The sequence below is a fragment of the Lissotriton vulgaris genome, chromosome 8, assembly GCF_964263255.1.
Source record: "Lissotriton vulgaris chromosome 8, aLisVul1.2, whole genome shotgun sequence".
In the NCBI taxonomy this organism is placed as follows: Eukaryota; Metazoa; Chordata; class Amphibia; order Caudata; family Salamandridae; genus Lissotriton; species Lissotriton vulgaris.
In genome coordinates this window covers 1,501,422,493-1,501,440,543 of record NC_141696.1, presented here as the reverse complement: position 1 = coordinate 1,501,440,543, position 18,051 = coordinate 1,501,422,493, and the positions used below count along the sequence as shown (strand labels likewise).

At 42.4% G+C, this 18,051-nt stretch overlaps 1 protein-coding gene across 1 annotated transcript in view; it reads left to right on the top strand.

The window, feature by feature from the left end:
- Positions 1 to 18,051, top strand: part of DRD3 (dopamine receptor D3) — an 835,727-nt gene that overhangs the window by 574,095 nt on the left and 243,581 nt on the right. The window lies entirely within an intron of this gene.

Genomic DNA, 18,051 nt, shown 5'->3' with positions numbered 1-18,051 from the left:
AATTTCTTTCTAACAGTATGCCAAAAGCAGCAGATTCAATATAACCTTATAGCCCACCGTAGTGGGCTATATCGGCTATTAAAGGCCCGCTACAGTGTTAAAGGCCTGAGCCAAAGGTGAGGGATTTTAACAAGGCAGTGGGACTTTAATAGCCGGTATAGCCCTGCTACGAAGGGCTATAAGGCTATTAGAACATTCTGCCACTAGAGGGCAGAATGTTCTAACAAATAAAACTAAGCCTTGGGGGAGTGCGAGGGGATTGAAATCCCATCAGACTCCCTGAAGCCTTTGTTCACAGCCAGAGCTGTGAAGAAAAAAACATTGGAATGTTGGAGCTCCGGGTTTATACCAGTCATTATGAGCCGGAGCATTCCATTGTTTTCAATGGAGCTCCCAACATTCCAATGTTCTAATATGAATTATGGCATGCAGTAGATCAACTCTATCCATGTAGCATGGCGCTGGCATCTCAACCAGCCGCAAGGCTAGTAAGCCCATTTGCAACATTGGCTGTCCTTTATTCTTGGGTTTCTGAAACAACTTAACTTAACTAACAACTTGCGATAAAAAAAACAGAATTGGGTCAAAAACGGTCTTTTTAGAAGAAGCATCCAAAGGATCCCCGGAGGAAGTTAGGACAAGAAGACGACTGTCAGATTTTGAAGACAGTATTATGGTTAGAAGACTCGACATGCATGTACCTTGACAATGCATGTACTTCCAAGGTATAAAGATGTGGAGTTAAGAACAGTAAATCTATACTTAACATGTGACAATCCATGCTGGTTTCCGTCGGTGGCTGATGAACACATCTGACCCACAACAACATAAGATACCTCACTACCAGGAACACCACATTACAATACATATATAGTTATCATCTAAAAACGAGTTCTGTTGTATGGCACAATGGGGCTGTATCACACATCTGGCAATGACTGAATCACTATCTTGGAGGTGGACTCCCAGAATGCCAGTACCTCAGATTCCATGATAAATTCTCTGTGCCACTGTTCATACTTGGATACTCAATGTAAGGTCCACCTGCCAATGTACTGGGTGAATTTCCTATTTAGAGGGTACCCCTTTTGTTTAACCAGAGCATGTTTTGAGTCTCTTCTGTGTCTGCTTGCCAGACACTGTAGTCTGCCATGTGCCTACATGATAATAAAGCAGTAGGCAGTTGTCTTGTCCCACACGTCTATCCGATGGTAAATTGAGGGGACAGGATACAACATTTGTATGTTTATAAAGCACTAAAACAATGAGAAGATATAGTAGCAAGTAAGACAAATACATTTTACATTTCTGTCAAAAAACTGGAAATTCTGATAAAGTTTTATTTCCAAGGGTAGTTCATTCGAAGTTGTTGTCCTATTAGGAGATTTTCTGGAACTAGGCACCACCAAAAAAACACTGGATGTAGATTTCAGGTCAGTAAATGGCATTCAAACTTGTTCTTTGCATATGACAGGAAAATGGCCAAACAGATTTATGGATTAAAATTCAATCTGTTGGTCTACAGGCAGCAATGTAGTCTTCCCAGTGTAAGCGTAATATGATTCCTAATCAGTGTCTTAGCTACCATTGTAGCTGCTGCATTTTGAATCCATGTTCGTTCACTTGGTCTGCGCTCCACGTGACTCACACAATTCTTCCCTCAATCCACAAACAACATTGTCTTAAATGCCAGCTCACTAAGAACAGTGCCAGTGATTTATAGTTCCCTCTTTTAAGACCTTTTTCTTGGATGATGTGGCTTTTAAACTGAAGTCAACTTGATTGACCTCTTTATCTCACCGGGTAAGGCCTGTTGTTGAGCCATATTTGATAAGATTATGCTTGATATTATCCTCCTAAATGTAAGAATGTGGGTTACTGTTTGGCTTCCGAGGGTGAAACTCTACTCAAGCAGCAACCACAATCCTTGTCAGGGTGAAGTCAGAAGCAAACCCCAAATTAACCTGTGCTCTAACCACTGGTAGCTTGGCCCAGAGCAGTGGGGCTTAACTTAGAGGCAATGTATAAAGTATTTGTGCAGCACTTCAAACAGTAGTAGAGTGTAAACACAACACAATAAACACACACACCAATTTAGAAAAATAGAATACATTTTAATAAACAAATCCAGACCAAAACTACAAAAATCCAATATGCAATGTTAAAGGTGGCAGTAAAAATAGCGCCAATAAAGCACAAAGTGACAATTGTGGTTTTCTGGTCAGGCCGGACCAGAATAAAGTCATAAGTTCAGGTTGACCACAATGGAGCGTAGACTGGCTACAAGGACCTAATTAGGCCCACTGAACAAGAGTACCTTAACACCTGGTTAAGGGGTGATGTAAAGTCTTTGCGTTGAGTTGTGCTTGTCAGCGGTGAGAAACAGTCGACATGGAGCTTGCGATGCGAGGTCCTGTGCTGAGATGCATCACGCAGCGAAGTCAGTGACCTTCGACGGGAGATTGCCATACAAGTTCCTGTGTAGTCGTCAGGAAGTCATCTGGTGTTGCAAACACTTGCGTAGTGATGCTTCGGTACTGAGGTCAAGGTGTATTGCTCTGGTAAAGCCGTTGGGGATTGCGAAGTCTTTCATCAAGATATGCAGCGATGCATGGAGCGGGCCGGTTGTTGTGTTGAGATGCTTCACACTAGGTCAGGCTGGCAAAGCCACCACATTGATGCGTGGTCCTGCTTCAGAGCTGCAAGGAGATGCCGGGCACTGGGCTGGCTGTCGGCATTGAAATGCATCACGCTAGATTAAGCTTGCAGAGCTGTAGAGGTGATGCGCAGTTCAGCGCCGAGGATGCAAGCACAGAGAAGCCTGTTGTGTCCCTGTGGCTTGATGAACAGGAGGTCAGCTGACTGACCTTTGAAGATCTTGGAGTCCTGGGAAACCCAGTCAGTCTGGTATCAGCCAGGCAGCTCACAGCAGAAGAGTGTCCTGGTGCAACTACAGCGGGTCTTTACACAGCAGAGCAGACTTCACAGCTGGGCAGTCCTACTTCCAGGCTGAGTCCATAGGTCCAGAAGTGATCTGAAGCATTGGTGTCTGAGGTTCAATATTTATACCTGGTGCCTACTTTGAAGTAGAAGTTTCTAGAGGTTTCTATCACCCCCCCCTCAAGTTTTCAGGCATCCCCTTCCTCCCTGTCGGATCACTGACATAATATAGAATGACAAAATATAGACTTACCAAAATATAGTCACCAAAATATAGAATGCCAAAATATCGAATTCCTATCTACAAACAGGTAAGTACAAAAATATCGAATCCAAAATATAGTCTGTAAAAAATATAGTCAGTCAAAATATCGAATTTTTTTAAATGTCTTAAAAGTAATTTAAAATTAATGAAATAATAAATATAATTAACTAAAACATACTTAAAAATACTCAAATAACCTTACAATTAAGATATAATTAATTTAAGTTATTAATAAAAAATGTACAATATTTTACCGTAGGATAGCAGGAGGGTAACATTTAATATTACCACTCCATTGAGTGCAACAGTAGGGAAAGCGTTGGATAGCGTAAAGGTAAAAATTACTATTCCCACTCCAGAGAGTGCAACAGTAGGGAAAGCGTTGGATAGCGGGAGGGTAAAAAATACTATTCCCACTCCAGTGAGTGCAACAGTAGGGAAAGCGTTGGATAGCGTAGAGGTAAAAAATACTATTCCCACTACAGTGAGTGCAACAGTAGGGAAAGCGTTGGATAGCGTAAAGGTAAAAATTACTATTCCCACTCCAGAGAGTGCAACAGTAGGGAAAGCGTTGGATAGCGGGAGGGTAAAAAATACTATTCCCACTCCAGTGAGTGCAACAGTAGGGAAAGCGTTGGATAGCGTAGGGGTAAAAAATACTCTTCCCACTCCAGAGAGTGCAACAGTAGGGAAGGCGTTGGATAGCATAGGGGTAAAAATTACTATTCCCACTCCAGAGAGTGCAACAGTAGGGAAAGCGTTGGATAGCATAAGGGTAAAAATTACTATTCCCACTCCAGAGAGTGCAACAGTAGGGAAAGCGTTGGATAGCGGGAGGGTAAAAATTACTATTCCAACTCCAGAACGTGCAACAGTAGGGAAAGCATTGGATAGCGTAGGGGTAAGAATTACTATTCCCACTCCAGAGAGTGCAACAGTAGGGAAAGTGTTGGATATTGGAAGGGTATAAATTACTATTTCCACTCCAGAGAGTACAACAGTAGGGAAAGCATTGGATAGCGTAGGGGTAAAAATTACTATTTCCACTCCAGAGAGTGCAACAGTAGGGAAAGCGTTGGATTGCGTAGGGGTAAAAAATACTATTCCCACTCCAGAGAGTGCAACAGTAGGGAAAGCGTTGGATAGCGGGAGTGTGAAAATTACTATTCCCACTCCAGATAGTGCAACAGTAGGGAAAGCTTTGGATAGCATAGGGGTAAAAATTACTATTCCCACTCCAGAGAGTGCAACAGTAGGGAAAGCGTTGGATAGCGTAGGGGTAAAAAATACTATTCCCACTCCAGAGAGTGCAACAGTAGGGAAAGCGTTGGATAGCGGGAGGGTGAAAATTACTATTCCCACTCCAGTGAGATTAACAGTAGGGAAAGTAATGATTTAATATATTATTAAAAATAAATAAATATCAATACCAATAAAACATTAATTGAAATTAATAACCAATTTAATATTATGTAATAATTAATTAGAAATACAACGACATATTAGTTATTAAAAAATAATAACCTATTCATAATTATTCAACAACAAATTAATTTTAAATAACAAAAACTAATTAATAATAAAAATTAATACCAATTAAAAATTAACAGTAAATTAATTATCAATACACAAAAAGTATTTTTAATATGTAATTAATTACAATTACATCACTTCCCACCCTATTCCCCTATAAACCCACATCCCACTACAGAAAATATATTAATACAATTATCATAATTATCAAATATTTAATTAATACAAAATAATTACCAAATAATAAAAATTAATTGCCAATTAATAGAAATTAATTACCAATTAAAAATTAATTAACAATACATTTAAAATCAATACGAATAAACGAAAAAAAATATTTACTTTATTACAATTAAATTACTTCCCACCCTATTCCCCTATAAACCCACAACCCGCTACAGAAATAAATTTAGAAAATTAACATAATTAACAATTAATCAATTAATACAAATTAATTGGCAATTAATAAAAATTAATTACCTATTACAAAATACCAATAAATTTAAAATGAATACCAATAAATAAATAAAAATATTTAATTAATTACAATTAAATTACTTCCCACCCTATTCCCCTATAAACCCACAACCCGCTACAGAATTAAATTACGCAAAAATTAAATAACATAAAATTCATTACTTAAAATACATTAAACATACATTACAACAATTAATGTACACTTTTCACACATATACTAACATACAAAACACTTTAAAAAAATTGATAATATTAAAAAATCGATATATTTAATGCCTATATTGTATATTTCGATATTTTGACTTCTATATTTTGAAAATCGATATTACTTACCTTAAATTCGATATTTTTAACCACTATATTGTGTCCATTCGATATTTTGTCCATTCTATATTTTTAATTCGATATTATGTCCATTCTATATTTTGGAATAGATATTATGACTGTTTACCCTCCCTGTCCTTACCACGGCTTGTCTGGGGTCACAAAAGACCTGTGTCAAACCCTTTGTGAGAGTGCTGCGCAGGCATTGCATTTATGATATTCTAGTGTGATAGGTGACTGCTCCTCCCCCTCATTAACTTAGAGTGGTCCATCTCACCAACATCTAGCTTCCCTTTGTCTTACTGTCTTGAAGCTCTACACAAAAAACAACTGTGAGCTACACCTAGTCATGTGACCCAGGAACAGGCTGCACACACCAAATGGTTAGGACAAGAAAATGCCAACTTTCTGTAAGTGACATTTTCAGAATTGCAATTTAAAATCTCACTTTACCATTAAAGTGGATTTTTCATTGCAATTACAAAGACCACAAACATGAACTGTCTAAACTTAAAAATACATGACTACCTTTTAACCTTTTAAGTTTTTTTTTAGTTTTTTTTAGAGTTTTATATAGCGTGAACTAGACCCGAATATATCGGGTATCAGAGCGCTTTACATAGCACTAGTTTCATTACATGAAGACACATTTATTTTTGTTGGGCACAGGGAGATTAAGTGATTTGCCCAGAATCACAGGATGTTGAGCGTCATTGCAGAGACCCGAACACGGTTCTCCAGATTAGACGTTGACCGCTCTAGCCGTAAGGCTACATCCTCTCCCCTGTTGCACCCTCTGGGCTGTTCAGGACTTACCCTAAGGGTGACTTATATGCATTAAAAATCTAAATTTGGGCCTGGCAAAAGCTTTATTTTGCAAGGCCGACAATGGCATTTAAAACTGCACACACAGGCTGCAATGGCAGGCCTGAGACATGGTTAAAGTGCTATTTAAGTGGGTGGCACAATAAGGCCTGCAGGCCCATTGGTAGCGTTTAATTTACAGGCCCTGGGTACATACTGTGCCACTTTACTATGGACTTAAAAGTAAATAAAATGTGCCAAATGGGTGAAAGCCAATTCAACCATGTTTTAAGGAGAGAGTTTAAGCACTTTAGTGTGGTTAGGAGTGGTAAAGTGAGCACCTCATCCTCGGGCCCAACCCCTCAGCATGGGACGACTCCTGGTGGCCCACATCACTGGGGACACCCCCCCACACCTACCAACCACGCACGCAACCAGGGAGTCATCCTCGACTCGAAACTCACCATGACCACACAAGTCAACGCTGTCTCCTCCTCCTGCTTAAACACCCTCAGTATGCTCCGCAAGATCTACAGATGGATTCCGACAGACACAAGGAAAACAGTAACCCAGGCCCTGGTAAGCAGCAGACTCAACTCCGGAAACGCCCGACCAAGCTCATCAACAGACAGCAAAGAATCCAGAACGCCTCTGCACGCCTGATCCTCGACGTCTCGTACCCCGACCACATCACCTCCACCTGAGGAACCTGCATGGCTCCCCGTTGACAAAATAATGTCCTTCAAGCTTCTGATCCATGCACACAAGGCACTCCCCAAGACCGGACCAGCCTATCTCAACAGTCGACTCTCCTTCTACGTACCCAACAGGAATCTCCGCTCCGCAGACCTCTCCCTGGCCACCGTCCCATGCATCTGTAGAACCACAGCCGGAGGTAGATACTTCTCCCACCGCGCCGCCAAGACCTGGAACACCCTCCACCTCAACCTACGACAAACCGAAGACCTTCTAACCTTCAGGAGACGACTCAAGACCTGGCTGTTCGACCAGTAGCAACAGCACCCCCCCACTCCCCACCCTCAGCGCCTTGAAACCCTTGCGGGTAAGTAGTGCGCTTTACAAAATATTTGATTGATTGATTGATTGAGAGTGCTAGAGGCCAACAAAAATAGATCCAGACAACAGCAGTGGCGGCCCCTTCGCTAGGGCGTAGGAGCATTGCCCCTCTGCCTTGAAGTAGAAAAAGGAAGGAAAAAATTAAATGATAATCATATAGGGCCCGATTCACAGAATGAATTTAAGACTTAATCCTAAACTTACTACTGTTTTGGTATTCACAGATTGCACTTACTACTTTTGGTATTCACAGAATAAACTTACTACTTTTGGCATTCACAGAATGCACTTACTACTTTTGGTATTCACAGAATTAACTTACTCATTTCGGTATTCACAGAAGTTAGGACTCCTAACTTTAGGACTCCAAAATCCCTTCTGTGAATACCGAAAGTCTTAAAATTAGGATTTTTCTCAATTTAGTAGTAGTAAAGTTAGGACTCCTAACTTTAGGACTACTAAATGCCTTCTGTGAATACCGAAAGTCCTAAAATTACGATTTTTCTCAATTTAGCAGTAGTAAAGTTAGGACTACTAACTTTAGGACGCCTAAATGACTTCTGTGAATACCGAAAGTCTTAAAATTAGGATTTTTCTCAATTTAGGAGTAGTAAAGGTCAGCCTCTCCAAGGTAGATTGTGGGTGTTCTACTGTTGGCTGAAGAATATGTACTTTGTTCCTCCATGGCTATACCTGTGGATTACAATTTCATTACTTTTCCTGATCTTGTTGATTGGTTTTGTTACAGTCTTTTTATTGTTTCTGAATGGACACTGTCTCCCAGAATGCTCTAGTATGGAAACGGTGAACTTGGTTTCAACATTTCATTCTTCATCACACAAAGTCTGAAGAGACCTTTCCCTGGTGAACATCTCCGCTGTTCCAATTCCCAAAGGAATTGTTTGAGATAGGGTATTGTATGATATATTTGGACCAACTGAACTTTAGCAAATATTACATGTATTTTGCATTTTCTTATATGATATTATCACCCCTAGTATTGTCTCTGATGATTGGGACATTAATACAATGTATAAAATGATAGTATATCTAGAGTATGACACTGTTATTGACACTGTAGAAGTGCATGATGGTACAACTAATTTGATGAAATGTTCTCTTTTTTACATTTTGGTACTTGTTTCCTGCATAAAGCAAGTACTCCTTGTGCTCTGTTTAAAAACATGCAATGGGAACACTGCCCTGCACCACTACGGGTAGCTCATACACATTTGCACAAAAGCTTGCATCATTTTCTGGTCATAAAACAACCAACCCTGGGTCAGATTATTTTAGGCTCTCATCAACACCAGGAAAGAAAACTTTGCTTACTGATTCAAGGCTGATATATTCAGGATCTTTTCTTTTCCAGTTGTCTACACAAGGGTTTGACTTTTGGCGGAGCACTGTTGATTTCAAATCAATTTTGAGTGCAAAAGATTGGCACGTTCAGGGGAAAGAGGCATTATTTAGAGCATGCTAGATACCATGTCAACAAATTTTCTTGAACAAAACAGTGCAGCAGCATCATGTCTTGGACTGGCTAAGATAAACAATTTAAATAGCCCAAACATTCCCACATTTGCACAGTTCTTGAACTAGAAATAGTTCACAGATAACACGGTGGAATCATTTTGCACCATGCTTCGTAGTTGATCATACAGGTCTTCTGGACCGAATCAGGATGAATGGTTAGCTGCTAAATACTAAATGATGTATTTTCTGAGTGACACCGAAGGGTTTAAGATCAGAAGGCTCGGCCCACAATACTAGCAGACACAACATTCAGGGGTGGTAACTACTTACAGTGTAGGGAAGTTGTGCCTTGATTGGCTAAAGTCCTGAAAATTGTCCCAGGTAAAGCAACACTTGTCCCTTCTTTCTGATGACATGGAACTACAGGACTTTCTATCAGGTCCTCGACAACCACATCAAAAGTACTTCTTATATTCAATATATAATGAGGTGTGGAAAGTTTCGCAGCAGGAGGCTGCTGAGAGAATGCACGAGATTGCTCTTGCAGTGGTTGATAATTGTATGACTACATTAATAATAATAATAATAATAATAATAATAGGGGGTTTTGTAGAGCGCATGGTGACGCCAGATGGCGTGTCCCCGCGCTGTGATGCGAGTGCTAGCAGAAAAGGTGCTAAGGTGGGAAACCACTACGGGCATAAATAAATGTTTTTAGCTTAGCTCTAAAAATGGGCTCTGAGGGTTCCAGGCGTAACGCCACAGGGAGTTTGTTCCAGCTAGATGCCGCCAGATACCTGAAGGACCTGCCGCCCATCCTTGCTTTGGACACCTTAGGAATGGACAGGCGTCCCGAGCCAGAGGATCTAAGGGAACGAGAAGGCTCGTATTGTGTCAGGAGACCCTGTAGGGGGAGAGGTGCCCTGCCGTTGATAATCCGATGACAGGTGCATAGTGCTTTAAATTCCACCCTGCTTCTCACCGGAAGCCAGTGTAGGGCCTGGAGCGCGGTTTTAGATGCTGATCTTCTGGGCAGTCTGAGAACCAACCGGGCTGCGGCGTTTTGTAAAACCTGCAGGCGGCTTAAGTTCTTCTCGAGAGTCCCCAGGTAGAGCAGGTTGCCGTAGTCCATCTTGGACGTGACTAGTGCATGCACAAGTGTTTGGCGGGCTTTGATAGGAAGGAGCTCTAGAACCTTCCTGAGGGTCTTGAGGATCCTGAAACAGGAACCAACCACGCGATTGACCTGGGGTCCGAAGGTTAGATTGGAGTCGAACCAAACACCAAGATTCCTCGCCTCCTTGCAGGGGATTGGTGTTGGTCCTAGGCAGGGTGGCCACCACGCCGACGTCCAGGCCGCTCGGTCTCCCCCCACCACCAGCACCTCAGTATTGCCTCCATTGAGCTTGAGACAATTGGCAGACATCCAGGCAGCTAGATCTTGCATGCATGCTCTGAAGATGTCTGCCGCAAGACCGGGCGCTCGCGATAGGGAGATGACCAGCTGCGTGTCGTCAGCGTACGACACCATGCGCAAGCCGTGACTCTCCACTATGGTGCCAACCGGGCAACATACAGATTAAAAAGAGTTGGACTCAGGGACGAGCCCTGCGGCACCCCCTGGTCCAAGGCTACTCGGTCAGAGTAGCAGTCACCCTGCCTGACTTGGAAACCTCGGCCAGATAGAAACGACTGGATCCATTTTAGTGCTGCACCTCCTACCCCTCCTTTGTTCAGACACTGTAGCAAGATGGAATGAGCTACAGTGTCGAACGCAGCGCTAAGGTCCAGAAGGATCAAGGCCATTGTATGGCCCTCGTCGGGACCCTGCCTGATGGTTTCGGATGCCATGAGAAGCGCCGACTCCGTCGAGTGTCGAGGCCGGAACCCAAACTGGGTGGGATGTAGAAGATTTGTATTTTCCACAAATTGCATTAACTGCAAATTGGCCACCTTCTCCGCCACTTTAGAGAAGTAGGGTAGAAGGGAGATGGGACGCAGATTCTCCAGCTTTTCGAAGCTGGTATTTGGCTTCTTGCGGAGGGGGAGCACCACAGCTTGTTTCCATTCCCTAGGCATACTGCTGGACCTGAAGGAGACATCCAGCAGATGCCTAATGTATGGTTCTAGTATCGTCAAGCTGTCCCCCAGCTGTTTAGGTGATGCTGACATTGTCCTCTAGGATATACTTTCTGGTTCACATTGTGTCATCTGTGATAGACATCATACAAAATGACATGTCCTCTTTACAACATGGCCAGTCATAGCTTAGATCGATCATGTTCTGAAGCTGGACTCTGCAGACACTTTGTTCCGGTCGTATACCATGGAGAAATGCCACAGGCATGTTTTTACCTTACAATCTAACAAAATAGCAGTCGATAATAGCAAGGAAGAACACAACGTACACTGTGTTACACATAGAAAAGTTAGAGAAATTACTGTTCAATGTTGCAGAAAAACATTCCGGCGATTGGATATTTTCACAAGTTTATTTCTCTGACAATTTTGGGATTCTACTTTCAATACTGGTTACATTACCAACAAGTAGGCAGGTACACAGCACTAGGAGAAGGGTATGTGCACAAGTCATGGGATTTACCTTTTAGACATTGCTGTAGTAATGGTGAGACTGGGATCTATCTTAGCCCATCAGACTGCAAGAATACTTTAGGACATTCCTGGTGTGCAGGGAGGTTGCACTTCATCATGCCTCTCATGAGTCATGAGTCAATGGCAAAGTTGTCCTGCTATCTGAAGGGTTTTCCAGCTGCTGTGATACACCTGGCTTTCAGATTACTCTTGAATGGGAGATATTTGATGCTGAACGATGAGAGCTGCTGCAGCATGAAACTGGTAATAGCCTATCTGGTGACAGCTTCTGCAGTTGTGACTTGTTGTACCCAAGTACTGTTCCTACCTGCTCATACAGTTAGGGAGGCAACACTTTGACCTTCCATAAAGGTTTCAAATGTGCACCTTGATAATTTGAGCAGACTGAAAGCCTTTCTCTTCCAGAAGGATGTGGCCTTAACTTAACATAACATAACATGTGTTTGAAAAGTGCATGTTCACCCGTAGGCATCTTGGCACTGAATAATAGGTCCCTTTTTTTTACCCAACTCAATGGTACTCATCTGCAAAGGAGACTTTTGATCTTGAAGTTGCAAGGTCTTCTACTTATTTCCTGCTGCATTTTGGGAAACTTGTGCACGCATTTTTAACATGTCAAGTGCCATGGGAGTGGCATACTTTTTTCAACAAAATAGGCCCTGGCTTGGTAAGTACCTTCCAAACAGTCTTCAGAGTTATTGCATCATTCATACATTCTGTGTTGGGTAGAATTTTTGGAGGTCTTCCATTGGTCCTGTTTCAGATTGTCGGGATTGTGCTTTTAGTTTTTCTACTCCGCAATGGATATCCTATTAAGTAAGAGGCCAAATGGAACTAGCATTTCCATATATGATCCTGTTCTGTGAATGCACGATGCAGTGTTTTGGCACACCCTTGCTTCAGGAACTGAATGAACACTGGCCCTGGCCTTTTTGGCCCATGTGGCTACACTACGTGCAGCCCGTATTCCACTGTCTTCTGTGTGCTTTCTACTGTGCCCTGGATGTTTGCCTCAGAACGCAACTCGTTCAGTCTCTGGACATTGACCTACTGATAAGCCCATTAAAGTCCCACTTTTACTGTTGTCCTTTGCGCTTAACATTAATTTCGAAACACATTTTACGAGCCCTCCTGGGATCTGTTTCTAGTGATCTGGATCTTCGCTGTACTTCTGCGGATTTCGCACTGGATACTCCTTCTTCAGCAGCTGCTGAAGTGGATGGATGGGACAATGTTTGCTCCATGGATATGATTCAAGTGAGTGCCGATGGGATGGGGAACAATGTTTACAACGCAACTTTTACCATGCAGTACCTTTACCACGCAACTTTTAAAACGCAAGTTGGTACAACGATGGGTCCGGGGGGCGCTGTAGGATAGGGAATAGTTTAATTTACTATCCAAAACCTTCCCTACTATCCACGGGGACTGAAGTTGGAATAGTAAATTAAACTATTCACTATCCAGCGCCCCTCAACGCAAGTCGTTGTAATGACTTGCGTTGTAAAACCTGCGTGGTAAAGGCATGCTTTGTAAAAGCATGCGTAGTAACGACATACATCCCTCTGGGATCATCGTCTGCAGTTGCCGGGAACAGCAATGTTTCATCTACCTCTCAGAACACATAAACAATATAGCAGTTTCGAGGAGTAGGACAATTTTAATTAAATTTTTTCAATACAAAATTACTTTTTTTAATTATTTTATGTTTGCTTTTATAATTTTAACAATTTTAACCCCTTCCATGCTCATGACGAGCTCAGCTCGTCATGAGGCACAGTTGAGCTGTGCTGATGTCGAGCTGAGCTCGTCATGAATAAAGCAAAATTACACTTTCCAGCACAGGGGAAAAATAACCACAGCAGCGATGTGGTTAATGGCTTTCACTATTTTCTTTGTTTTTAAAGAAGAATTAAGTTTTTTACATTTTTGTTGGGTTCGTTTATATGGATTGACCCTTATATTGTAGCATTTGTCTAGGCATAGCTTTCATGACTACCGTCCCAGAAGTGAGTGTCACGGGGTCAGGATAGGCCTAGCAGAAACACCACCATATACATACTCACGTTTCTTAAGTTGCCTTCGCTTTTACACATGGTGGACCCGATTCACATAGGTAAACTAACAGTTTTGTGTAATTTTACTACTTTTCTGTATTCACAAGGGTAAACTTAGACCAAAAGTCTAACCTTACAACTTTCCGATATTCACAAAGGTAAACTTAGACCCAAAGTCTAACTTTACACTTTTCCTGTATTCACAAAGGTCAACTTAGACCAAAAGTCTAACTTCACTACTTTTTGGTCTTTGCGAAGGTACACTTAGACCAAAGTAGTAGTAACTTACCTTTGTAAATACCAAAAAGTAGTAAAGTTAAACTTTTGGTCTAAGTTTACCTTTGTGAATTGGCCCAATGACCTTTGACATACATTTGCGTGCATGTCAATGCAGGATAACATTCTCTGAATCTGCATTGCTTACATTTCTACTTGGTGGGAACATTATCACGATACCTTGAACATTTCGTTCGAGGGATAAAGTTCACGGTGCAAATGTCATATTTGTAATTTGTCTGGTTGGTGACACTGCTATTCAACTAGAATAAATAGTTGCTGCCTAATCAGGAGTTGCGACATACCCACATGGGTTCTGTTATTATAAATACACAACCCCGTCTGTGTTCAGGCAGAGGAGCCCTCCGATGACACAACAAGGTCACTTCATGCCAGCTCAGCTGATTCCTATTTACTGATTAGACGGATGTCCATCTTTACACCAAGATGGGCAGCCTGATGACTCTTACGCCCAGGTAATAGGGAGTTAGTCTACCTGGCACAGACTTTGCAGATGACCCATCCCAGGCAAGACTATGTTAGGGAGCGCTGGGCAGGTGTACACTATGCTAACACATACATACCTGCATTTATACACTGTCTTAGCACAGTGGTGAAAATGTGGATCTTTTTCACTATTCTTGTAATGCTAATTTTGCTAATCAGTTTTATTCTGCTCAAAATTGCAGCACAGGTATTTCATACAGAATCACCATACTTCAATATTTCTTGAGTACTTCTTTGGGTATGCATGAGAGTGCAAACAAAAGGGTTCTAGATCTGTTACCATGGTTTTCTTGGGAGAACAGGGTTGTCATGTTCTGAGGTTGCACACCCATTTGTTACCCTGTAAGATTAGAGGTTCATATGGTGCACAATGAGCTAACATAACGATAGGCCACCATATCCTGAGGGTGTGCACAAAATCAGTCTGGCACAATCCTGACGTTATGTGTCCAACAAACACTCAGTTTTATCGAAGGCGGTACAAGTCGTACGACAACACCTTAGATGAAAATGAATGCAAGTTAAAGTAATTGGTGGGAAATGCACTTGTTTGCATTATGAAACGTCTATTGAATAATGCAGTTACTACAGATCTAACCAGAATTGAATCCTGGTTGGCACAGTGGTGACTAGTGACGTGTTTATTTATGGTGCTGTGAGCTTGAGACTTAGAAGGCACAGTAATTACTTTAAAATTGCATTGCACACAGTATGTGTCACTCAAAGTGTCACACATTTGAAAAATATCACTAATAAGTGCACTTAAATGGACAAAAATTCACACAAAAGAAATCTGAACACTCGGTAACTATCAATCAATCAATCAATCAACCATTTGTAGAGCGCGCTAAATACTCGTGAGGGTCTCAAGGCGCTGGGGAGAGGAGGGGGGCCTCTACTAATAGAACAGCCAGGTCTTGATCGAGGACTTTGTCATTGATATGGAGTAGTTGTTGCCTGATATTTAGGATTGCAGTTCGGGAATGACAGGGAAGAAATGGGTATAGAGCAGGCAAATACTGATGCATCCGAGCCCGTTTTTTTCAGAAGGACGTGGTTGGGCGCTGTACGGCTGGGAGTCCACATGCAGTGTGAATTGGGACCTATGCGTGACAATGCAGACGTTGCACAAAGTGGAATTTCTCCTTTAGTCTGTCTTTGGATACAGCAATCTATAGGCTGTTGCCCCTGTAGCTCCATTTCAGAGACCCATGCACATCGCTCTGGACTGAAGCATATAGATGTTTTACCAGCTAGGTCAACACATAGGGCCAACAAATGCATCTGACCTTCATTTTCCTACAATGTTGATTTGTTTTAAACTCTATTAAGTTTTTATCACACAATACCTTGGCAGCAATTGTAGAGTCTGGGTCTGGTGGCTTAGTGAACTACTGCATCGACTGTAAGAACCTGTGTACGACCTCATGGTCACAGGTTCAAATCCTGGCAGGTCCACTCAGCCATTCATCCTTCTGAGGTTGATAAAATGAGTACCATTGAGTTGGGTGACAATAAACATCTGCTATTCAGTGCTAAGGTACCCTTGGGTTAACGCCACTTTACAAATACACGTAATGTACATTCACATGCAAATACTCAGTATGCATATCCATTTCACTGTTATTTATATACATGTCAGATTACGTAGGCGTAAGCGCATGGCAAAAGAACTCATAGGAAGTAGTGTTTGTGTTAACTGCACTAAACTTCCAATCAATCCCAGTCGTAGCCATAGGTGAGGGGGTCTCAGGTATCATGTGTGTAGTGGTGTATAGTATGAAGCAACATTGACAGGGGCTTAGCTAGATAGGTGGCGAATGAATGTATATAAATTGCATGGGGTAGGCAATATGTGCTTTCTGTTGTGTGATCCACAAATGCGGTGTGCTCCCTTCCAAAACTGAAGTGCTATAGTTAGAAGTCTTGGTGTCTGCACTGTTTGGATTGTCACTCCCAGTAGCAGGGCTAGCAGCAGTGAACCACCTGGATGTTACTCTGCATACTACCTCACATCAGCTAGGCAGAACCCCGCTAGCCACTTCTCATTTGCTGAAAAATAATACAATTTGTAGTTCTGGCCTCCAAATTCTCCCCCTACTGCTGGCTGATGCAGCGCGCCCAGGGAGACCCAATTGCAATGTCCGACCCATATTTGTTTACTGAGCAAAGTTTCCAAGGACCAGAACCAAATACATGGGATACACACGGAATAGTCACAAAGTAGTATAGGGCCCGCAGAAGAATGATCATCTTCAAGGTTCTTCCAGGTTATCCTCCCATGTATCTATGTCGGAGTGGTACTCTCTGACCCCAAGTATCTAAAGAACTGGGTTCCCAATGAATGTCCCAATGTTGGACTGCCTTCAGTAGCTCCTGCAGTCCCTCCGACATGGGTACATGGGTAAGGCGCAGGACTTCCTCCAGGTCATTCACAACACCAATCCCAGTTCCACCAACATGGTCACACTCCACAGGATCCGTGACTGAGCTGCTCTTAGGTACAATAGCATATCATCCACACACAGCGACATCAGGTGCTCCTTTTCTCACACACAGATGCCCTTGCCCCATCCTTCTAGCCTCAAAATACTGGCAACTGGCTTGATTGCCAATGCAAACAACATCAGCAAGAGCGGACATCCTTGCCGTGTCCCTCTGTGGATTGTGAACGGTTTCGAGATGCATCAGCCTGTGCTTACCCGTGCCAGGGTACCTGTAAAGAGATGGGAGACCCATTTGCTCCACTTCATACACAGGGACATCTTATCCATACCTTATCTCAGTAATCCCACTGTAAAGTATCAAATGCCTTTCGGATATCAATCAAGAGAACCATCATGTCTGGAAACAGTGTCAGTGGTGACTTGCCCTGGATGCAATACAGGCTTCTCAAATTGTAGGATGTATTGCGCTGGGGGATGAGTCTATTTTGATCTTCGTACACTAAGGTTTGTAAATGGGGCTAAAGCTGAGTGGCCAATAGCTTACTAAGGATTTTACAATACAAATTAAGCATGGTAAGGGTCTATAGGATACAACATCCGGTGCTTCACTTGAGGTTTTAAGAATTGATACAATGATGGCCTTTCTGGTGGTGTCAAGTAAACACCCCAGTTCAAAGGCCTCCTTGTACATTTCCCCAAGGCAGTAAGAAGGGTGGATAATTATGTGTGATACAACTCTGTTGGCAAGCCATCTCAGCCGGGGCCAGTTCTTCAATTGCACCACTGATTGCGGGCTCAGTGATGCCCCCAGAGTCTCCCTGCCCGCCGCTGATAAGTGTTGAAGCGACCTGGGGAGGAAGGCCCAGTATCACCCTCAAGTGATGGATCACCTTCTCCATTCAGCTCTCTGTAATGTTGGGTGAATACTTTATGAATAGCATTTGGGCACAGACCATCTCCCCCGAAAAGCCAGAAATCTGTGTAACAGAACGTTCCCTGGCCTGAGTTTATTAACCATGAAAGGAGTTTCCCCACCCGTCTTCCCCCTGCATGAGTCATGGACAGATAATTGTGTTGATTAAGTAGATGCAGCTGTTCCAACATGCTCACATGGGTTTCCTGCATCTCCTTGAGCCTAGGGTGAACCTGGATGCTCCTTTGTGCTGCCCCCTCAAGCTGTCTGATACTGTCCTCAAGCCGGGACAGGTATGTGTTGATGGATTGTATGACTCATACCGATTGGCCTGGACAGTAA